Source organism: Manis javanica, chromosome 15 (assembly GCF_040802235.1).
Source record: "Manis javanica isolate MJ-LG chromosome 15, MJ_LKY, whole genome shotgun sequence".
NCBI lineage: Eukaryota > Metazoa > Chordata > Mammalia > Pholidota > Manidae > Manis > Manis javanica.
The window spans coordinates 21,941,000-21,965,492 of record NC_133170.1 but is presented as its reverse complement, the minus strand read 5'-3'; the positions used below and the strand labels follow the sequence as shown (position 1 = coordinate 21,965,492).

Below are 24,493 nucleotides of genomic sequence, written 5' to 3'. Positions count from 1 at the left end.
TATAAAAGGTACGGTACCACTGCTCATGTTTGAACAAGTAGGTTAACATTATGAAAGGTAATCCTCAATTACAGTGGCCACAGTGGGAAATTTTAACCTAGATAAGCTTATTCATTTAGGAGGTGCCATGGGAAAAAGGTGTGTCAGCCAAGAACTCAGAAGGGTAAAGGGAAAATTACTTCCCAGATGAGACCTCCTGGGACATCCCACTCACTCTGTGCTTGTAGATAGGATCCTGGCAAAACTGGCAGAAGCCAGCAAAAAGCAAGAATTCTTACAAAAGTTAGCTTTCCAGCTCTCTGTCTGTAGTGCCTGATGGAGAGAGGAAGGTAAAATTTCACATTGTCCTTTACTTTCTAAATGTAGACTCTTGGAATTCGGGTTTGGAGTGCCCCTTGGTAATTGATCCTTTCCCTCCCAGGGACAGCAATTGCTTTCTTGTCTTGTTTTGTGTCCTGAGAATTGGGGTTGGCTTTCCTCCTGTTGGAGCACATGGGGTGTGTGTTCTTGTGTGTGCAGGAAACTCAACCATAAAATTTGGAGCCCCAAGAATATGGCTGGATGGAAATGGGTTGTAACCCATTTGCAGTAGTGACCTATACTGACTGTTGCTAAGTCTCATGGGAAATGTCTAACTCTTTACATTATCTTTGGGACTGGTTCTGAAGTTGGGGAGGGCTACATCTTTTGCACCCTGTTTGGGAGGCCCTCTTGTGTCCACGGTTAAGGCTTAATTGTTTTTGTTTGTAAGCACTTGGTAAGTATCCTTTGGTTTAAAAGAAAAAAGGGAAAAGTAATGACGTTTTTAAGAGTTCAGTACAGCCAGAATTATTTACTGTTTGTCCTGGTTAAAATCTGATAATAACATTTGATTCCCCACCCCTAATTCTATTGAGATATAATTGACATATACATTGTATAAGTTTATGGTGTGCAGCAGGTTGATTTGATTCACTTACATACTCCAGAACAATTACCAAAACTATTAGCTAATACCTCTATCACATCACATTATTACCATTTCTTTATTTGTGTGTGCGGTGAAAATGTTTAAAATCTACTCAGCAACTTTCAAGTATATAATACAGTATTATTAACTACAATCACCATGGTGTTCATTGGACGCCCAGATGTATTTCAGCTTAAGACTGGAAGCTTGTATCCTTTGACCAGCATCTCCCCATTCCCTCCACCTCCCAGCCCTTGGTAACCATCACTCTGCTCTCTGATTCTCTGAGTTCAGTTTGAAAGGATTTTTTTTTTCAGTGAGCTCTAAGGTCAGTAATTTGCCAAATTGGAAGCTGATATTCAGAGCCTGATAAGAAGGTTTTTTTCCCAAAGGCCTTCTCTCCTAAATTAAAATGGAACAATGTACACAGAAGGAAAGAAAACATCCTGAAGCCATTGTGGAAGGATTTACTAAAACATTCCAAAGACACACAGCTCTAAATCTAGAATGTAGGAATCTTTTGATTTCCATTTTAGTTGGAAATCTTTCCCCTGATATAAAAAACATGTTGGATGGGTGGGTCAGCCCTTTCATATTTTTCAGATTGCAACCCAATTCTCTAAGGAATTAAAAATAATTGTACTTGTTTTACAGTAATACAAATGCAGCCCTAGAAGCAATTCAAAGCTTACTAATCCTTTAAAAAATCTCCAAACCTTCCCTGTTCATCTCAAAAGGCTTGCAGATAGTGTAAAAAAGCAGGGAACAAAGCTCTTCCTTGGGGAAAACTCCTTTCTTTCTCTGTACCTTTGAGTTGCAAATGTTTGACCCTATCTCCTCTAGGGACCTAAGGTCTTAATAAGCATAATTTCCAGATGCAGAAAGACAAATACCAAATGATTTCACTTATATGTGGAATCTGAAAACAAAACAAAACAAAATGAACAAAACAGCAACAGACTCATAGACCCTGAGAAGTGACTGGTGGTTACCATGGGTGAGGGGTTAGGGAAGGGGAATGAAATAGCTGAAGGAGATAAAGAGGCATAAAATATCAATCATAACAAATTAGTCATGGGGATGAAAGTGCAGTGTAGAGAACATGGTCAGTAGTTTTGTAACATCTTTCTATGTGGACAGATAGTAACTACAGTAGTTGGGGTGAGCATTTAATGATGTACATAACTGTTGGGGAAAAAAATCCTTCTTAGGTTGTATGTGTATGGATATATGTTACTAATATAGGTATTCCAGAGACTGAAGTTCACATAAGTTTGTCGATACTGTCATTATCCAATTATCTTAAATTATTATATGCCACAGAAATAATTTTCTTATCAAATGAACTCCCATCACATCTTTAACCATGGCCATTTTTACAGTCTTTCTGCCATTTATTGATGGTTATTGTTTTATATTGATATTTTTCCAAAAGTGCCTTGTTTTCAGAGACATTCATGGAAAGGTTGCTGACAAGTACTGTAGAACAAAGGTTTCTGATACTTCAAAGATCATACCAGTGAGCTGGGTAAGAATTGTCAGAACTCTCACGGAAAAACTGGATTCAACAGAATGAGAATTATTAACATGGGATTAACTGAACTGATAGGGATGATTATAATTTTTAATGACTTCGTGTTTGAAACACTGCTGGCTCCTTAATATGTTGGTTTTCCAGGTTTAAGGAAACTCATGTCTCCTTTCTCTTAAGTTATCTGTGACTTACAGCAATTTGTTAAAGGATACCTTTGTAAACAGAATTGAAACATTTACTCTTTCTCCCTACCTGATCCCTTCAGAATTTGGACTGTCTTTGATAGAAATAGGGGTGGCTACAGAGAGAAAAATCATGTTTCAATAGAAAACTGTAGCACAACCTTGTGGGTCTTAAATGCTACTATTGTTTATTGTCTGAGGTTTTTGTATCTACCATTAAACTGTACTGGATCCTGAATTTTATTTCCTCAAACATCTAGCTGCAACCCTCCAAGTTAACATTCCCAATTTTCTCCCACTCTTCTGACTTGGCATCACTGAGAACAAAGACCACCCTTGATCCACTTTGGAAAAGAGTTTCCAAAAGGTCATACCAGGTCACTACTGAGTCAGCCACCAAACTTCAGGGCCTTAAACCTTGGGTCCCCATCTTCCAATTAGAAAGGGCCCCTCCAGACTCTTGGAAATGCACACCAGCTGTAGATCTAAAATCAAAATTGCCTAGGAACGTTCTTGCCTAGAAGCAGATGACATCTTGAGGTAGACATTCTCCCAAGATCGCAGATCAAGATCTCCATCTCCAACCTGAAACCTTTACTCCTTTTGCCTTTCTGTATCTGTTTTTTGTCTCTGTGAATGCATGGGAAGGCAATGCTCCTTAACTCTGGCACCTATCTCTGAATCTATCACTAATGCCATAGCTGCACAGCAGAAATTCCTGAGCTCTCTTGCTAAGGTGGTTTTAAATAACAGAATTATTTTAGGCTACTTATTGGCTGAACAGGGAAGAATCTGCACCCTAGCCAATACCAGCTCTCATACCCGGGTTAGCATCCCTGGTACTGCAGCAAATACAAGACATTGACAAGGCAAGCCACTTCATTAAAACAGGCAGATGCCTCTTTACATTCTTTGATGTGTTTCATACCAACTAGTTTGATTCACGGGAGCCCCAACTAAGAAGCATACTTCAGTTTTTCTACACTATATTCCCGAAAGCCATCGTTGTCTTCCTGATGAGTAGGTTTGCTCATAGGTCTTAAATACGGGTTCTCAGTCGGCAGCGGGACATCAGGCGGTTTCCTAAACAGAGAAACAGAAACGAGATGAACAATAAGAACAACAAAAACAGTTCTTCCTGACATCAGGACCCACGTGTTTCGTGCTGCGACAAGAACCGCTTAACCCTGCGCAGACTGAGAGTAGCACAAATATCACGTTTTGAGTCAATCTCTCATATATGAGAGGATGACCGAAAGGGGGGTGGTTAAATTAATTAAACAAAGAGGCCATTAGATTGTAGTTCATTTGAATGCCTGTTAGCCTGCCTAAGCAACCCAAAACCTCAGTTTGTAATACCTCAAAATTAAGAAAGTCAAACCTAAGGACAGCCAATCGCCAGCAGCCCACGAGGCTTTCCCATAATGCACCAGCTGAGGCTACAGCCAGCCTTTCCTTGCTCAGATGCCGTGTCTTCTCCGCAGCAGTCTTTCTCCTGGCTCCTGGCAGTGGGGTGTTCCCAGCCACCTCTGGTTTGGCTCTGCCCGATGCAAATTGATTTTTGCTCAAATAAACTAAAACATTTTATATGCCTCAGGTTATCTTTTAATACCTCGTATTATCTGAAGCTAATACAGACTGAACCAGCTCTGTCGATGAGTAGATTTGGGGCTGTTCTGGGAGAAAGACATTTTTCCAAAAGGATTCAATTCCTGAAAGAGACAGCCAGGAAATGTCCCCTGTGCTCAGATCACATATTCAGCTCTTGGGGAAAATATTGCTGAGATATTGTGATTTATAATAATAAATATATATTTGGTCTTCCTATTCCTGGCCTAACGCTCCTACAACCCTGGCGATTTCCTAAATGGGAAGACTCTTAAAAATGTCTTTTGTTATTCATAACATGCTCCTCTCAGCCACACCCAAGTTTATATTAATGAGGTGAATTTTTGAAAGCCTTTAAGGAGGGGGTACTGGTTTCTAGGAGAGCCACCAAGTGATTAGAGGATTTGACCTTTCAACCCCAACCCCTGATCTACAGGGAATGGTAAGGGACTGGAGATTGAATTCAGCCACCAATAGCTAATGATTTGGTTAATCATGCCTATGTAATAAAACCTCTGTTAAAATCTCAAAATAACGGGGTTTGGAGAGCTTGTGATTTTGTGGACAAGAATGTCAGGAGGGTTGTGTACCACAAGCCACAAGGGGACAGATACTCCCATGCCTCAGGATTCTTCCAGGCTTTGCCCTATGTGTCTCTCATCTGGCTGTTTATTCATATTTTTTAATATCCTTTGCAATAAACTGGTAGTCTAGTAAGCAAACTGTCTTTCTGAGTTCTGCTAAGCCACTCTAGAAAGTTAATCAAACCAGAGGAGGAGTTTGGGGACCTCAGATCTATAGCCTAAGGGTCAGCAGCAGAGGTAACCATTTGGATAGGCAGTGCGTATCTGCAGTGTCTGTGTGAAGAGCGGGGCGGTCCTGTAGGGACTGCCTTAACCTGGGGTATCTAATGTGATCTCCAGGTAGAGAGTGTCAGAACTGGATTATTCTCCAAGTAGACAGAAAACAGGAAGAATTTTCCTTTACAATTGCCCGTATACCCAGGTAGTGATTTTTTGACGGTTCCTATCTTTGCAACACTGCTCATTCAGGTAAAAAATGTTTTGTTCTGTGCTGTGGACAACAGACTAGAGTTAATTTTTTTTTTTGCATAAATGGAAGGATTAACAGTGGGAATTGGGCAAAAAGTGTCTTAAAACATAATACGAAATTATACTTTTGCCAGTCTAGTTGGTTGAAAAATTGGATTTGATTTAATTTTAAGAAAAATAATGATTTTTAAGACAATATCTGAGTTTGTAAAGATTCATGCCTTCATTTCCTCAAAAGCTTGAAACCATAGCAAGTTCCCTATTAGGCAGACATGTCTGGGTAACAGCTGATTTAGCTTCTAGCATTTCTTAAGCAGGGCACTGTAGAAGTAATTCTAGCTAGTCCATTCATACACCCAGCAGCTGATCACAAGAAGATTAGATTAGAGGCTGTGAATCATCAGTGCAAAGTCATGTTTACTACTGGAATTACAATTCCAAAAATTTGCCTTTCTTACGTTAGCTTCTTATACTGATATAAAAACAGAGCACTAGGAATGTCCATTTTGTCAAGGCCATGCATGGTGTGATGCCTAAGGAAAGTTTCTCACAACTTACTTTATAAATTTTTTCATTTAATTCAGAAAAAATAGGATACATACTTATGTTAAAAGGTATGTAGTAAAGAGTAAAAGTTTTAATCTCCCTATTATAGTTTTTCCCATATATCCCACTTACCAGAGATAGCCACTATTAAAAATTTATTTTTACATAATCAAGTAAGGTAATGAATTATAACCCATTTTAAAAAATAGATGTTCATGAGTCATACTGATAAAAATAAATAACTGGGGAGAAGCGAGGGCTCTTGTTTAACAACCAAATGCTAAGGTATGACTGGCGATTGTGGAGGAACTTGTAAATCAGGATCTTGTAACCACCGTGGTACAGATTGGATCAGGTAAGATTCATTAGGGGACACTGTGTGGAGGGGGACATGTTAATGAGGAACAAGACATTTCCATGGATTTAAAGTATCTCCCCACTAATCACTTATTAGTTGGAAGAAAAAAAATAGTAAAGATACAGAGGAGAAATTGCACAACACCTTGCCAGGTGATCAGAATCAATACCACCAAGAGGGGTAGATGGGTATCTTTTGCCTCTAGATGAGATAACCTGTGAAGGACGCAATATCACCTCAGTAGTATTCCAGCCTCGAATGCATAATCGGAATCTGATGTGGAGAGAATACATTGCACAAACCCAAATGCAGTACGTTGTATTAAAAAAAAAGGATAGACTGAGTAACTGTGCTAGAAGTTGGTCACGGGAATGGTAGTACAGCATGGAGAACATGGCCAATGATTCTGTAATAGCTTTCTACGTTGATAGATAGTAACCGCACCAGTGGGGGTGAGGATTTAATAATATGGATAACTGTTGAACCACTGTGTTGCACATTTGAAACCAATATAAGATTGTGTACTGGTACTTCAATAAAAAAGAGGAAAGAATGTATTCTTCAAAAGTGAGCATTATAAAAGGCTAAGAAAAGCTGTGGAATATTCCAGAATAAAGTGGGCTAAAGAGACATGACAACTAAACACAGTACTAGACAACATATGTGTGTGGGAAGAGAAAAAGCGCAATAGAGACATTGCTGGGTTCAGTCACGAAATTGGAATTCAGGCAGTAGAATAGATGGAAATATTATACCAATGTTAAATATATTGATGTCAATAACTGTATGGTGCTTATGTGAGATTATCACAAAATTCTTAGAAATGACACACTGAAAAGTTTAAGTGTTAAAGGCCATAACTTATATAACTTACCCTCAGATGATTCAACCAAAAAGAGAATAATAAAGTAAATGGGGTAAAATATTAATAAGTGAATCTGGATAAAAGGTATGTGGATTATATTTGTACTATGCTTATAATTGCAATTTTCTGTATGCTTGAAATGATTTACTAATTTTTATTAGTATAATGTATTAACTAATTGTATTCGTTGAAACAATTTTAAAAACTTTTTTTTATCCTTTTAGGCTTTTTATATGTATTTACAATGTATGTGTGTGTGTCATTACAAATTGAAGTTACCTTTAAAATGTGTTAATCTATCTATAGTTAGGATAAAACCACAGAGCTCAGCACGGTAGGGGAATTGTAGTTCTTAGTGGTGCACCAAGAAGTAAAAGGTCTAGAAGCAGACAACAGGACCTCTTTGTAATTGATGATGATTATAATGGTCACTTGGAAGGATGGTGAAGGGAACAAAATGAGGGTGGTGAAGAGAAGAGCATAATGTGAACATCTTATTATGTCGAAGCACCCAAATTAAAATATATAACACATCATATATAATAAATATGGGCCATTATATTTTTGACATACTGCGTTGCTTATCCATCTTAATATCTGCAACATCTAGCTATTGTGCAGATGCAATCAAATTCCAAGATAACGAAGATTAAAGTAACATTATCTGGTTAACTCTTGTCACTCAATTGCAGTGCTCGTGTCAAAGCTGCAAGAGTTCCTAGTTATAAGAAAGCCTCTGCTACTGCTTGTCAGCCCTTCAGAAAATAGCCTGCTAGCTTGAGGCCTGTTTGACCTCTCTGTAAAGGACTATCACAATGCTGACCCATTTCTCAGTACTGCTTTGCAAAGAAGCTTGTAAAAAAGGTTTAAAGACTTTTGAAAACTTAGGAGTGCCTCATAAAACTGAGTTAATAATGACAGGGTATCTGTGCCCCATAAAACACTCTATTCTCTGATTGCAAGGTGTAGGACAGAGGGGAACTTCCGAGGACCCGCTTTCTGGGGGCATAAATGAGATTTATGTGATGTGTGTGAATGTTGTGACAGTAAAGATGTTACTGTTACTACTGGGAGAGGTTAATTCCTGGAGCAGTGCACCATGGACCTAAGCAGAATCAAAAGTTTTAAAACAAAATTTCAGAACAACTACCAAAATGTCATCACTTAAGTAGCCCAGAAAGGTGCTTACCTACCCGGCCAGCTAACCCATTCTGTTGGCCATCACTCACCTCAGAGGTAAGAGGAAGAACGGATATAACAGATTCGCGGGGCCTGACCCAGCATGCCCTTTCCTTGCTTCCTCTCTCCCAGCCCCTGGTCCACCTTCAGCAACACTAGCATCTCTTTGTTCTCATCTGACATGTGAACTGAAGGCTGACACCAGTGAGAATTAATTTGAGTTATTCACACAGAAAGCTGCCCCTATTATAAAAGATCTGCCCCCCACCCCACCCGTGGGCTGAAATTCTACAAAATATAGACTCACACATTTCAGTTAGGGAAGTTATGGCAAACAGATTTCATATGTGTGCAGACTTCATTTGATGGGGAATAGCTTCCTGGGTGGCCTGGTTAAGAAGGACTCTGAGGCGAGGACACATCTGGGCTCAGCGTGATGGAGTGGCATTGCCTAGCACCGTAGGACAAGGGGTTAGTGGCAGCGTTGCTGGGTCAGATCTGCCTGCTAGGTAAATGTATAGCTTCCTTTACAAATCCTTTTCTTCATGTGCTGTGACATCTCCATGCAATTTTACAGATTATTTTGTCTACTTGGAATATGCTTTTCCCCTCTGTACATCTGAGAGCTTTCACTCTTCCTTCAAGACTGTTCAGATTTACTTTCTGAAGCCTCCCCTCGTTTCTCCAAGCTTCTTCAGAGAGAGTCTCTGGGAATCTGGTGTTTGGGCTTCCTCACCACACACTCTCCGCAGAGTCTCTGATGAAAGGCAGGCACCACACGAATGGTGTGCAAGTAAATGTGCGCTCTTAAAGATCACAGTTGAGTGGGGAATAAGAGAACACAAGCAGGATTTGAGATAGAAAGTTGGGCATGAAAAGAACAAGGGAAAAAGTGACTTCAAGTGTTGTGCGATGGGGAGGCTGAGAAATTTCTGGGAATGAGGCAAAGAATCATGAAGGAAGTGACGTTTGAGTGGCATCTTGACAAACAGCTAATATTTGACTGGGAGAGGTGGCAGTCCTTGTTGGGCAGGTACCTATCTCCTCATGAAGGGAAAGTAGGAGAGGATAAAAGTGCCCTCCCGAGGCGTTTTGATCATTTAGCATGCTTAATACAAACAGATTGGTTCATGCCATGAAACAGACTCTTTCATACTGAATAGTCAGAGAGGATGAGCAACTGTTATAGAAGTTCGGGGTCAGATTCTTTTTCCCCCAGGAACAAGATCTACTATCAGAAAGACTGAAAAGATTATTGAAGCAATGGAGGAAGAAATGGAGACTCATTATGGAAAATAAATTTTCACCGCATCTTAACTTTGCCGAGTTAAGACTGGCAACATGGTCTTGATGGATTCAGATATGAATGTAATGGACATTATGTACAAGAAAGCTAAGGGAAAGGCCCAGAAATCAGCTAACTGTGCAATGGGAGCCTCTGGTTCACAACCTTAGCCAGGGAACTTGAGATGGGAAAGACAAGGGACATAAGAAAACTCGTCTTTGTAGAAGGCAAGCGTTGTTCTCAAACGGTTGAGGGTGTGACTTAGAAGTTTTGCAAGTGATCTTGGGATTCTGTTTTCCTGTTTGCCAAGTGGGAATCGTGGCCTTGACAATGATGACTATTCAGGGCACTCTTGTGAGGCTTTAACATGCTAATGCACCTAGTTGAGTGCCTTGCAAATAATAGGTCTCTAATGTATTATTTTTGAATGCCTACTATGTGCTAGACATTTTTGTATATGTTATCTGATGGTGTTCTCAGCATCACTTTTATGGGTATTATGAAAATATACAAGGTTCCATACTTGGTAAATGGCCAGACAACAAAATTTATAATGATTCCATTATACTATAATCCTTCACAAACATGTAAGAACCTGAACACATATTTCCTTGCCTTTCATTTTGTCTGGTACTAGCCTTGACTTCAGCTTTTGAGCTTTCATTCCTCTTTGAGAGAATATGGGATGTCATTTTTTAAAATGTATCTATATATATTTAACTACCCTGCCTACCATTATCCCCACAGTTCAGATAAACCAGGACCCTAAGAAGGAAGCCAATGAAGTTTTTTGCTGTTTTTTTGTTTATAGTCTTTGGCATATTTGATTGTGTTTGGTGTAACTCTGTGTGAGCCCAGAAAAGTACGAGTTAGAAATGGTTCCTCTGTCCTGAGCTTAGAGCAGGAGTTCTTAAAGTTCTCAAAGCTCCTTTGACATCAGTCTTGGTAATGAGTTTTTTGGATATGACATGAAAAGCAAAGGTAAAAATAAACAAGTGGGACTACATCAAACTAAAAAGCTTCTGTACAGCAAAGGACACCATCAGCAAAATGACAAGGCATCCTGTGGAATGGGAGAGAACAGAGTAGAAAAGTGGTTGCCAGAGGGTTGGAGGTTGGGGAAAATAAGGAGACGTTGGTAAAAGAGTACAGACTTTCAGCTATAAATGAATGAGGTCTGAGGATCTCATGTATAACATGGTGATTACAGTGGTAAAACTGTACTGTATCATTGAAATTTGCTAAGACAGTAGAACTCAAATGTTGTCACTGAAAAAAAAGAGATGGATATTTAGAAGATGGATGTTAATTAACTAGATGGAAGGACTCTTTCACCAGGCATATGTGTATCAAATCATCACGATGTGCACTTTCAATGTCTTACAATTTCATTAATCAATTATAGCTCAAGATAGCTGGAAAAAAAAAAAAAAGACAAATGGACAAGCTTTGAGGATCTGGATGAAGTTTTCACACATTTTAAACCACTCTCTGCATTGTGCGGGTCATTTGCACAGACAGGTGTGAACATGTGAGGGGAACCATACCAGTCTGTGACAGACAACAGTAAGACCATCACAGACTTAGCACCACACTGAGATGCTAAAACACAGACCTGCATTAAATTTCAGATTCCCTACAAGCTCTCCAGACCCTCCATTAACCATAACATGAACGCCTCACCAAGGAAAATCTCCCCTTTGGCTTTCATAATGACCTGACTTCCCTAAATCACGCTGTTTGAGCAGGACTGACACTTGACACCTCACACTGCTGAATTTCTTAAAGTGAACATGGAAAAGGACCCTAACACTATCAAAGGGGGAAAAAAGGAAGGAACGGAGGAAAGAGTGAAGGAAGGAGGAAGGAAGGAAGAGTTCCTATGTGCTCATTTAGAGGAGGAGGTCTCAGAGTACATTGCCTGGACCAGCAGCAGCCCCAGTCATCTGTACAAATCATCAGATCATCAATAGACCTGAAGAATCAGAAACTCAAGGAGGGGCAGGGGGCAGGCAGCAAGGCGTGCCTTAACAAGACCTCCAGGCAATTCAGAAGTGCACCGCATTTTGAAAATCACTCATGTAGGATATAAGCAGCATGTCATTTAGCTTTTGAGAATAGTTTACATTTGTAACATATTGGTAACTTTTCCATTATTCTATTGCTAAATAGAATAAATGTTGGTTGTCACTTAAAAAAGGAAGTTCACGGACCTGGTTCTAATCAGGATGTTTAATTATCCTTGTTAGATCTGCTTTATTATTTAAGGGCCATTTCTTTCCAGGAAAGAAATGTTCATTGCCACTAACAACCTAGTTCAGAGACTCCAACTTTAATCAGAAGTCTTCCTGTGTGTTAAATTTAATCTCTTGTGATTTTAAGTGTATTTCCACTTGATCTGTCATTTAGGCACAATTTTTTATTTTTACACAGTATTTCATTTTAAAATAGGCAGGCTGAGGTATATAGAAGCATCAATTCAGAATTTTCTAATTTGGGCCTAACTTTAAATATTCTGAAAAGTTATCAAAAGCTTTGTCCCCAGTTATGGTTTGATAGTTAGCACCATTGGCAAAGAGGAAAACGTGGACACACAGAATGGTTTAGAATTTCATCCCGATGTTCCTTCTAATTTCCCAGAGAGATATTTAGCCAGGTGTTATGCACATTTTCTGGGGTGTCTGCCTGACTCAGAACATACTTCTTTGATAATCAGCACCCTTGTTTGTGCTCAGTTACTGTACAGCCACAGTCAAGCCATGTTAAATTGTCTCGCTCACAGGTTAGGAATCTGTGGGCCAGACTCTGCTGGACCTAAGGATGTGTGAATCCAGGAGCTCTGGGGTCTAGAGAAGAGAAAGCCAGTTGTTTCAAAGGGGCCATAGCCCAGACATGCCAAGAAAAATCATGGACTGGAGAACATAGAGAGAAAGAGAGAATAAATATGAGCAATTGCTGTAATTCCTCTGTAGACTGACACCAAGCATTTACTATAAGTTTTTGACATAATAATTTGATTATGATTCTAGTCAATGCTTTGATAAGAATTTTAATCTTCTCTATGACCGGAAGAACCTTCCTGTCTTTGGGGTTTTGGGAATGTACCTTTATTCCATGACAAAAAAATCTTTTTTTTTCCTTTAATCAAATTTGAATGCCATCATTATGTCTACCTCAAAGTGCCTTGATTAAGATTACAGCCAATGCATTCTTGTTCCAGGTAAGTGGCAGGAAAGAAATGTGAGAGACTCTGCAATAAATGCTAAAATGCCAAAAAAAAAAAACTATTAATAGTGCCTGGGGAATTATTTGTATTGTCCTGTGCTAAAAATGAATCAAATCTTTTAAGCTTCCCTGCAGTTATAAAGAAAATATCAGATGTCTTATTTCTATATCAATGAGGAGAATGGTTAGGGAAGACGGTCACTTGGTGTAAATCAAATGGATTTTGCCCAGAGCTCTCAGCGAGTGTGGGGAAGGGAACTTGGACTTTGACAAGAGACACTAAGGTGGGCAACCTGGCTCCATCACTTAATATATCTATTACCTTGGAAAATTTAGGTAACTTCTCTCTTCCTAGTTTCTTCTGTAAAATGAGGGTGAGGATTATAATCTCCTTTACATGACTGTGAGGACTGCAAAGGGTGTAGATCATAGTTGGGTGTCCTGTGAGTGTCATGACCAGCCTACTTTGTGTACAGCCTTTGTTCCCCCAGCTTCTCTGGCCTCGGTGACATCATAAAAACAGGAAAAAAGAAATTTGTAAACATTAGCCATTGAAGAGGCCTGTTAGAGTCCAACTCTGCGTTTACTTTTGATTCAGTGTTATTGCCACCTTGTGGATTTCTTGGGTAATGAAACTCAGTCTGAGAAATGAGAAGGCATTAATTAGTGTTAACTGTACTTGAGGAAATCTCTGTTGTTGTGAGCAGCCTTTTCTGCATGTTGGAGCGATGCACACACTGAGCATTCCACTTTGGTTTGTAAAGTCAAAGGTACAGCTGCATGCATGAATGAGATCATTGATTAATCCGTCCTCCTGCCTAGAACTCCGTCCTCCCCAATTTTCAAATATAAAAGCTGAATCCCAGATCATCTGAATTTCAAAGCTGGATTTATCTGTAGTAAATCCAGGAAGAGAATTTTAGGTCTCCTGACTTCCAGTTGAACATGCTTCCCACTTACACGATTGTATAAGAGATGCTCATATTTACAATTAGCTGATGGTTTTTTTTTCCCATTATTTACTTATTTTATGGGCAGTAGTTAGTTAATGAATTCATTAATTTGCCTTCTACCACTGTATTTCCATGTGATCCTGCTCCCTTCTAGTCTGTTTCCTGGGGGCTGCCCGATTGCTTCCTTTAGAAGCATGTTTCTTGTCACTCTTCTGTGAAGTGTTGGGAGATAGTTTCAAGTACCTGCCCTATTAGCTGAAGATTCCTGTTGAGTTTCCACTTTTGTGTGCCCCTCCTACTCTGCAAAATATCCCACTTCCCTGATGCTGTGCAAATCCTATTTTTTCCAGGCACAATTCAAATTCCACCTATTTCTTCTGAGCCTTTCAGGCCACAGTGGCTCAGGCTACCTCTTTGGGGGCTAATATCACTGACTTCTATGTTATTTTAACATGTATAATTATTATTTATTTAGCTCAACTATGATGTCTTTGAAAGTAAAGTCTATGTCTTAACTGTATTACTAAGAACATTTGAATTCCCAATGTACACATGATTGACATGTATTTCTCGATCCACTGTGGATGTCTCTGCTTGCGTTTCCCTTTTCTATCACATTTCCATCTTTTCAAGCAAACAGAAAAAAAAGAGTATGGTCTAAAGAAGTAGTAGCAGATTACAGCCTTTTGTTTCTACTGGTTTTTTCTTGTGACAACCCGATTCCTCATTTGTGTGCATGCTTGTATGCTGTGTGTGTGTGTGTGTGTGTGTGTGTGTGTGTGCGTGTGTGTGTGTGTCTACATATATGTGTTTGATTTCTCCCATAACTTCCAGTTCTGAGCAATCTATCTACAGGTATTCTTTGCGGATCTGTGTTCAAGTTGCTTCCTTTCACAAAGGTTTCCATTTCTGCTTCTTAGAAGCAACCGCTGTATCACTTTAAAACAAATTCCCAGGCTGGAATTTTGAGGACTAAATTTTGCAAATATGTTGGAAGGCTAGCTTGTGGTTAAGAGTAGAGATTTTTTCCCCTCTCTCTGCTCATTTCCAAGGTTGAAACCATAATAAATTTGTTGTTCCCTTTCTCAGGAGGGGAGTCTCATTTTTTTAAAAATATTTGTTTATTGTTGACCCTCACAATGAGATTGTAGCCTTCTTGTATTCCAGATACATGTGGCAGGGGGAGGGGCTGGTTCTACTAATTAGTCTCCAACTTCACTAATGATTTTTCACTAGTAAACTTGTGTGATTACTGCATTTTGTGTCTGTGATTTCTTTCCTGGGCTATGATCTGGTTGGGTAGATACCCTTAGTCCGATCCCAATTTCAGGTTTTACTTCCCTCCATCGGTTATTGCCTTCACTTTATTTTGTTAAATCTGTGGGCATTTTCTTTGATTTGGGCTAGCTCAGCAATGCACTGAAAAAGATTTTTCATGTCATATCTAAAATTCTTAATTCTCTGAATTGCAATGGTTGTTCCTAATGTACACAGTGATCACTCACCTAATCTCTTATGTACATTTTAGGATCAATTTGTAAATTTCACAGACCAATTCTGTTATGATTTTTGGATTGAGATTTCACTGAATTTATAGAAAAATTCAGGAAGACTTAATATCTTTACAATATTTATTCTTCTCATTCTTACATGTGGTTCACTATTCCACTTATTTACCTCTTCATTATGTCCTTTAGTAACATTTATGTTTTTCTTTCAAAGCTCTTAAATGAGATTTTGTAAATTTTTTTAAATTTGCATTTTCTACAGGTCACTGCTACCTAAATAGCTAAGACTTACATAGTACTTACTATGTGCCAGACATGATTTTAAATCCTTTAAGTAATCTTTTATGTAGCGAAGTTGTTTATTAATTTGAACAGTCTGTCACTTGATTTTGCTTGCATTTTCCATAAAGGCCATTGCATCACCTACAGTGACTCTTCCCTTGCTTTCTTTTCAATATCTGTGACTTTTATTTGTTTATTCATTTTTTCTTATTGTTGTTCTATTTGGTACCTCTCTTTAATGAAATTGTTTTTTCTCTGAGTATTTTGCTTATCTTGATTGCAGGCTTTTATCCATATTTGGGAATTCCTCTTTCCCTGACTGGGGACACTTTTTACTGTTGCCTGCCTCCACTTGGGGCAAAAACGGTTGGAATCTAGTCCAGAATCTTCCTGTTCATTCCTATGAGGATTTTTCCGTTCCTTTTGGGTATTGCCAGACACCTGGAATGCTGTATTGCCTCTGTGACCCAGTTATTCATTCTGACTTTGCCAGTGTGGAAGCAGATGTTCAACTGTTTACTGCTGAACTCTGTGTGTGTGTGTGTGTGTGCGTGCATGTGTGTGTACACATGTGCTTGTATGGGAGAGAATGTTTGTGTTTGCACAGGAGGTGTGGAAGCAGGGCCAACCTGCCTGACTGCTTCACATTCCATCACTAAGCAGTCACCCTGATGATTGTTCTTGGCTCCCTGCTCCTTGTAATTTTCATTAATTACGAGTTAGAAGAGTCTTAAGAACTGATTTCGTCCATCTCAGCTGTTTTATCTAGTGTATCTTCGCACCAAATTTCCTTCCTCAGTTCAGTCCTGTCAAATTTCTGTCTTGTAGACATATCTAACATTTCTGGTTTCCTAATAACATTCTCTCTTTTTTTCCAGATGACTAAGGATTTAGTCCTCATTTTTAAATTCATTTTCAAAGATTTCTTTGGAGGTGAAGTTTGTTGCATTTGCCCATTCTATTACTAATACCCACTTACTAATTATTAATATCCACATTAATTGTTTCCCTTATTTATAGCTATTTCTTATTGGCTCAACTGCTAGTGAGATTCAGATGAACAATACCAGTAATGAAAGATTATTTGTATTCATCAGTCTCTGATCAACACATAGATCAGGGAAGCATTGAATTGGCTAAAAATGAATAATTATCTTAGGCCATTCTGTATCAATTGACATGATCTTGCATTTTCCAAACCATTCAGAAATTACATCAGTAAATCCTCTGCACAAGTCTGAGATAATTATTAGAATTTCAAGTTGAGAAAAATATGTCCAAGAATTAACTGAGACTCACACTAATAGCGAGCAGCAGAGAAAGACTCAATGCTCAGGACAGCACAGCTATTAAAACCCCAAATCTACAGCCAGGCAGCCTGGGTTCAGGTTTTACCTCAAATTACGAACAAGTAAAAAAAAAAATTATGATCAAGTGTATCACTTTAAAAGTTATTTAATTTTCCCATCTCTTAGTTTCTCATCTTCAAAATGTTATTATAGTTCTGCCTTCAAAATATTATAGGGAAGCTTAGATTTAGAGAGCTTAGAAGTGTTGTGATCACATGCTGTCTGTTTGATAAATAGTAAATATTATTATTATTATTGCTACTACTTTGAACTCACATCTGGCATCTTTTATTACATTAAATCATGATAGGTAAGGCTAATTTTAAAGGACTTTTTGGATAAAGGATATTCCTTATTTTTAAACAAGGATTTAAGGATAAAGTCAGAAAAAAAAAATTTTAAACAGCCCCAGAAGTGCAACTATACACCAACACACAGATGCAAAGCATTGTCCATCCATTTGCATTGTTAGCTCAACCTGGTGCTTCCTAGGTTCTAGATGTTGACAAATTACGTGAGAAAAACAGTACTGCACAAAACAGATGCTCCCCTCTCTCATGCAGCTCACATGCCAGGGAGAGGCAGATGTTCAAGAAATGATTACACTGAAACAAAGTCATCAGAATTGCCCTAAGGGCTTTAAACAAGGGCTGGTTGGCAATGTACTGCTCGAAAGACTTAGAAACACTCAAGTTCAATTACAGTGACTGGAATTCTATCTCCCTGAAGGCATGTCTGGAAAAGAACTGCTTTTTTAAACTGCTGAAAAATGTTATGGCAGAATATTTGTGGCTTCTGTTAAGAGAATCGAAAACACAACGTTATCATTTTGATCTTTAACTTTTCAAGTGAGGGAAACAAAGAATACTACAGACAGAATTAAGTCCAGCCTTTGGAGGCATGTACTCTATTGTGAAGGGAAGAGCACATTTTCCATCGTCACTGTTGTGAGGTTCTGGAGGAGGTGGATAAATACACACAAGTGGGCTGTTGATTTTAAGTAGTATGTTAGGAAATTGCTATGGTCTGGATGATTGTGTCCCCCATTCCCCCCCACTCCCAACCCCTGTCCAAATTCATATATGGAAGTCCTAATCCCAAAGATGATGGCATTAGGACGTGGGGCCTCTGGGAGGTACTTAGGTCATGAGGGTGGAGCCTTTGTGAATGGGGTTAGTGTTCCTGTAAAAGGGACTCTCACGGATCCTCCCACCTTTCCACGGTGTGAGCACACAGCACCAGGCTGACAGTCTGCAATCTGACAGAGAGACCTTGCCCAACCTGACCTTAGACTTCCAGCCCCCAGAACTGTGAGAAATAAATTCCTATTGTCTATAAATTATCAAGTCCATGGTATTTTGTTATAGCAGCCTCAATGGACTGAGACAAACTAAAAGTAAAAGCTTCCTGTGTACTGATCAGAGGTTACTGAATACAAAAGTTCTTTCATTACTTGAGTCATTAACCTGTGTTTTATTTCCAGTTGTGCCAATGACAAATAGTCTAGGCACATTTCTAAGCATTTGAGGCATATTACAAAGCAAAACAGATAAAGATCTCCGACCTCAGGGTACTTTAAAAATGTCAATGGAAAATACCCACCATTCTCCACCTACACAGTCTTTGTGGAGACGGGTGAACAAAGAGCAGAACCCACTTCCAGTGATAGAACTGAGGGCCAGATAACTGAGTTCCAGTCAAGGAAGGGGACCGCTGGGATGGTCCTCGGCTTGTCCCAACCATTCTTGCTGACCTGAGGTATCCTCACAGTTTACCTCCTAACAAGCAGCTACACTTGTGGGATCATTTGCAGCCAGGTAGGTATACTGCTCAGTCACTAAGCAGCCCGGGCCTCACAGGCTGTCTCTGTTTCCAAGCACAATATCCAGAGCGTGTGGAGAGGATGGGTGGCCTTTCCAGAGTAATGTTATGGGGGAAGGGGAGTCAAAGCCAGTACAGTGGACTAAGATAGGAAAGAACGTTAAGACTGAAAGATCTTAGAAGACAGGGTGAGATTTGGTGTCCTTACACGTCACTGAAACAGTCATCCAGGATCTTGCCACCCAGATTTTTGCCTCAGGGTTCCTGACAAAGGAGCTTATGTGAAAAGAACAGGGTGCAAGAGAAAAGCATACTGCCATGAAGCTAAGAACTCAAGTCAGAATTTGAGGTGATAAACCTCATATTGATGAAATGGCCCATGATAATCCTGTCATTGCCCCAATTTAAAGTACTTGGCACCTGTTTTTGCTTTAACAGCAACGTATCAGGTCCTATAACCCTTTGTTAGTCAGTGGTTTTGGTGTCCTGAGTTAATTCTTCAATCTTTTTCTCAAGAACATTGACAAATCCTGTTATTTAAAAAGGAAGAGCAGGGAGAAAAAGAACATTGGCCAATCCGTCACCACTAGTCCGGCTGGCCACAGGAACCATGCACTTCTGTTTCTTTTTCTCTTTCTTTCAGTCTCGAAAATCTTTTGGCTCAATTGCATATTATTTCTTTAGGTTTGCTAACATATGTCATCTCTTTTCCATTTTGATTGTACTTAGTGTAAGTGATGATCAGGGCACATACAATATTTCAGTAAGTTAAACGTGGGTGTATGGAAGGCTTTCTTTGCAACATTTGATATTATCTGGGTAAACCCTGGGCAATGCAGGGCGATTTGGTATAAACTGGAATAGACGTACAGAGAGCTAAGGAAGGCTTCTGACTCTCAAAAAGGCTGAACACAGCGGGGACTCTTGCCTATTTAATGATCTAGCCAAATGATGGAGACAGAAGAAAATGAGCAGCCTGCCTCCAAGGAGCAAGTCCAGCTAGGATTTGCTCTGGGAAATAGATGAATGAGAAAGTATACTCATACGGATCCTGAAAAACCAAATGTACCCCTAATATAATATTGCCTGCTTAATATCCTAATATCCTTGGTTCTGAACAGCAGATTAGCAAACCCTTTAACCCCAAGAAGGGGCAGAAAGGAAGGTAAGGTATGCAGAGAGGAGAAGGGATTGGAAACATGAGAACAAGGACAAAAACGTATGGAGAAGGATAAACAAGCCTCTCTCCTCCTAAGTCCCCAGTTACAAACCCATTGTCCTATAGTTACAAAATGAATCCAAAGTTTACAATGAAAGACACCACCAAAAGAAGAAGGCCTCCTATAATCAATTTTTCAAAGAAAAGTTTCTAGGACTCATAAATTAAAATCCTAAAAACAAACAAACAAACACAAAAAACCCTAAATTCCAAAACACTCGGCTCTGCAGTTTCATCTTCTGCTCATCTTGTCCAAGCCATTCAGATACCAGTTGGATTCTATTTAACTTTTATTGTGAATGAACTTAAGCCATCCTGCACTTGGGTAATTATAGGTCCTTGCAGCTCCAAAACTGTAAGATATCCCATTGCTTTTCACCCACAGCATTTTGTATGTTCCATTTTCCACAGAACAAAAAGGATAATTGCTCATAGAAGAATATTACAAAAATATCTCTATAGCTTACTTCAGAAAATTTGCCTTGAGCAAAAACATTTAATGAGCAAAAGCAATGTTCCCTCACTACTACTGCCAGCCACTGTGGTAGGAAACGGAAAAAAGAAAAACAAAAAAAGAAAGGGAAAAATTATTGTTTTCAACTTGGATTATCAATTTCTACCAGATGTCCGCAGTTTACAAACTGTGAGCAAAAATCAACTAGAAGAACTCCTTTAAGAGGTTAATAGTGATTTTATGCTGTATCTCTATATTCCCTCTCAGAGACTAGAATGTGAAGCTTTCTGTCTTCCTTAAAATTTTATAAATATTGCCCATGGTTTACTTAAGGAATTCTTCCCATTAGCTTATGAGGAACCTACGACTTTCCATTTTCTTTTTTGCTCATTAAAAACATGTTCCTAGCATCACAGTATTAAATGGACTATGACTTCTTTCATGGTATTTTTTTTAAGCAGGGCACCCTTATTTGTAATAGGGAAGTCTACCAACTTTAGCCTTCATCCAAGTTTTCTGCTCTAAAGGACATATTTCTTTTTCCCCAGCAGGACCCCAAATCTTTTAGTCCTGTACAATAGTCCCCCCTTATCCAGTTTTGCTTTCCATGGTTTCCATTACCAAAGGTCACCCACTGTCCAGAAGCATTGATCCTCCTTCTGATGCCTGTCAGAAGGTCAATAGTAGCCTAACGCTATGTCACACATTCACCTCAATTCATCTCATCACATAGGCATTTTATCATCTCACATCATCACAAGGAGGGTGAGTATAGGACAATAGGTTATTTTGAGATAGAGAGAAATACCATATTCACATAACTTATTATGATATATTGTTATAATTGTTCTATGTTAGTATTATTATTGTTAATCTCTTATTATACATAATTTATAAATTAAACTTTATCATAGGTATGCACATATAGGAGAAAACATAACATATACAGATCTTCCTGGACTTACAATGCAGTTACATCCCAATAAACCTATCATAAGCTGAAAATGCATTTCATACACCTAACCTACTGAACATCAGAGCTTAGCCTGGCCAACCTTACACACACACACACACACACACACACATATATATATGTATATATACTGTGTGTATATTATTATGCTCACAGGCATAATAATATACACAGTATAGTGCATAGATCTTCTTTCTATAGCTTGATAACATTTTACATATGAATAATACCTCCCAGATAAACCTAAAGGATATTTCTGTCCACTTATTCTTGAATTGAACTCCTGATGTTTTGGTAGCAAAATCTATGTCCCCTTATTAAAGTGGGGAATGTTACAACCCTTCTACAAGCTCTCTACTTTTCCCAAGCATGCTTTTTTCTAGCTTATGGATTTTTCAAGCAGTGAGTAAATTGCACTATTTCAAGAGCAGCCGAAATATCTCTGTATTCCAACTCTTCTCCTGAAGAAGTGGACTAGGTTTCCAGTGTTCCATTTTTTTTTAATGTGCCTCTATTTTTTTCTCAAGCCTATCTAACTTAGTTGTTTTAATTGCATTTCCAACTTGAACATTCTTTCTTATGTTATTGGTCATCTGGATTTACTGTTGTATGAAGTGTCCAATCATTTACCTATGTTTTTTTGGGTTTTCTCTTTACTTATTGATTTAAGAGAGTTCTTCCTGACTTCCAGATACGAGCCTTTCTCAAAGACTTGCATCACAACTATCTTCACTTTTTGGTTTTGCCGTTAGAACTTTGGTGTCTTGTCAATTGCTGTTTTTATGATTTCCTATCATACCATTGGGGGCACCTTTCAATAATTTCTGAAACCAACTATTACTGGGAACATGATTCCACTTTGTTCTGTAAGATTTTGCTTTTCATTCTCTATTAAATCAATCCTGACCTATTAACAATAGAGTCTCTCTTTTTTAAGTCTATCTTTAAAGGCCAGTAGGTATAAGTACAAAGCTGTTTGTCTCCATCATGTCTGTTCAGTCTTGCTTCTAAGTTCCCCAGCTTTTGTCCTGAGGGAGTTTTCTCTTCTTGGTTTAACTATGCAGCAAGCCTCAAATCTTAAGTGTCTTAAGAGAATACGTTTTTTGTTTTGTTTTTGTTTGTTTGTTTCCCCCTCATAGATAGAAAGTGCACTGGGGGTCTGAATGCTTCTGTGTCCCCGGTGCAGTCACTCAATAATTCCGGCTGCTTCGATCTTATGACTCTATCAGCCAAACCCAAGGCCTCTACATTTGCCCAGAGAATCACACAGGACTTTATGTGCAGAAATGGCCTGATCCTTGCACTCATGTTCATTGCCTGGAATCAGTCACACGGCTCTGGCCACCCACGCGGGCCGGGCAGTCAGTTTTCCTCATTCCTGGGGGAGAGCGAGAGGAGGGATTCGGTGAGCGCGCAGCGTTGTCTCCGCCGTAGCAGGACTGCCTTCTTTTCATTCCTTGCTCTTTTCAAATTTTTGAGCAAACCTGATTCTTACAGCCAAGGTCGTCCAAATGCAAATTTTTAAAATGTCCTGGATGCCTCTGGTTTTAAAATTATTCTCTTTAACAGCCAGTGCTCCGCTGCAATACCAAGAGGCGCTCCACCTCCCTCACCGTATAGAAAGCTTACTGCTACTGAGTAAGATAGGCTGATTCGGCTCTCACGGGGGAAAAGAAAAGGAAACGAAACCAAAAAACTAAAAAAGCTGAAACAAAGGTCCCTCTGCTCTATAAGCCAGCTGTGTTCTATCTGCAGTGTAATATATGAACATCGCATATAATTTTTTAAATTAAATTTCATAGTAGCATCGTGAAGAATTAATGATTGATGGAAGAAATAACCTGAGAATTGTGCCAATGACAGTTGTTCATTCTGGAATACAAAGAGTGCAGAATCTAGGTATTTCTGTGTCATACAGAAGAACAAATATATGTGAGTCAGCATGAGGGACTATCACATTTTAAGTCAGAGAATAGGCCACAATGGGGTCTGTGGTTTTGCATTATTCCTTCACATTTTTTATGCCAACTGTCTTCATTCAGAGAGGGTCTATATCTTCCAAGAAATAAGATTTTAGACCTTTAGATTAAGTAGTTCTTTCTTTAAAAAACAACAACAAATACTGGGGAGCTCAACATATCTAATTTAAATGGAGGTATTGTCCTCAATAATGGTCATTTGCTCTCAAAATTCTAGAAGCAACCCATTTTGTTAATCAGCAAAAATGTTCACAGTCCCCTTACTTTCTATTTTCTTGTAGGAAGACTGTGGTGGTTGGCTCTGAAGGTACTCTCAGAAGCTCTGAGCAGCCTAAGCATAAGGTGATGGAAATGCAAGATGAACTTGGCTACTTAACTCTTCTACATAGGGACACAAGTCTAACGCAGACCATCAACCCAGAGAAGTCTGAATGCCATCGTGCTCTTTAAGAATGTTCCTCTCTCAGTTAGGAATACCAGACAGCTTTGAGTGGCTGGTGGTAGTTTTCTTGCTCTTCCACCTAGGATTATTGACTCGTGTACTTTACCTTTTATGACATGCTTTTATCCCTCTTGCCAATTTCAACAACCTCGGGAAATCTGAACGAGGAGCCTTTTCTAGATCCTGAGATGGAAAACTTTTACAGTGAGGAGGCATTGCACAGCACGTCATGAAGAATAAGGCTATCAATAGTGAATAATCCATGACAGTAAAATACTAAAGATGAGAACAGTATGCCTTTATCTCCCTTCTCTCGTGCTCTGGGACACGATGCTACTCCACTCGGTGTTCATAACTGACAACATTTCACACCTCTTTTTTTTCTGTGTATATACCAATTCCCAAAGGGCTGGGGAGACTATTTTTAAATGAAAGGCAGAGGAAAGTTAATAAGACTTTGTATTCAAGGGAGCACTCAGGTAAGGCAAGGCCCCCAAAGTTGTCAATAGTAACACCTATTTGAAATTTTCCTTGATACATATGACACATAGAAAGGATGCATTCTTGGGAGTTGAGACCCAGGCTTTTCTTCTGATTCTTCTCCCATAATGAAGCAATAAGAATGTGGAAAAGTCATTCCAACACTCTGGGCCTTCTTCATTTTCTCCATCTTAAACTTAAAGATTTTGGAGGAAAATATTCTCTAATAATTAACCTCATCATTTTCTGG

The 24,493-nt window shown here is 39.0% G+C and overlaps 1 long non-coding RNA gene across 5 annotated transcripts in view; it reads left to right on the top strand.

The window, feature by feature from the left end:
• Positions 1-24,493, top strand: part of LOC108384855 (uncharacterized) — a 47,743-nt gene that overhangs the window by 12,319 nt on the left and 10,931 nt on the right. For all 5 annotated transcript variants that reach the window (XR_012125906.1, XR_012125903.1, XR_012125904.1 and 2 more), the window contains exon 2: positions 23,603-23,663. This is a non-coding gene — a long non-coding RNA (uncharacterized lncRNA). The remainder of the gene's footprint in view (positions 1-23,602; positions 23,664-24,493) is intronic.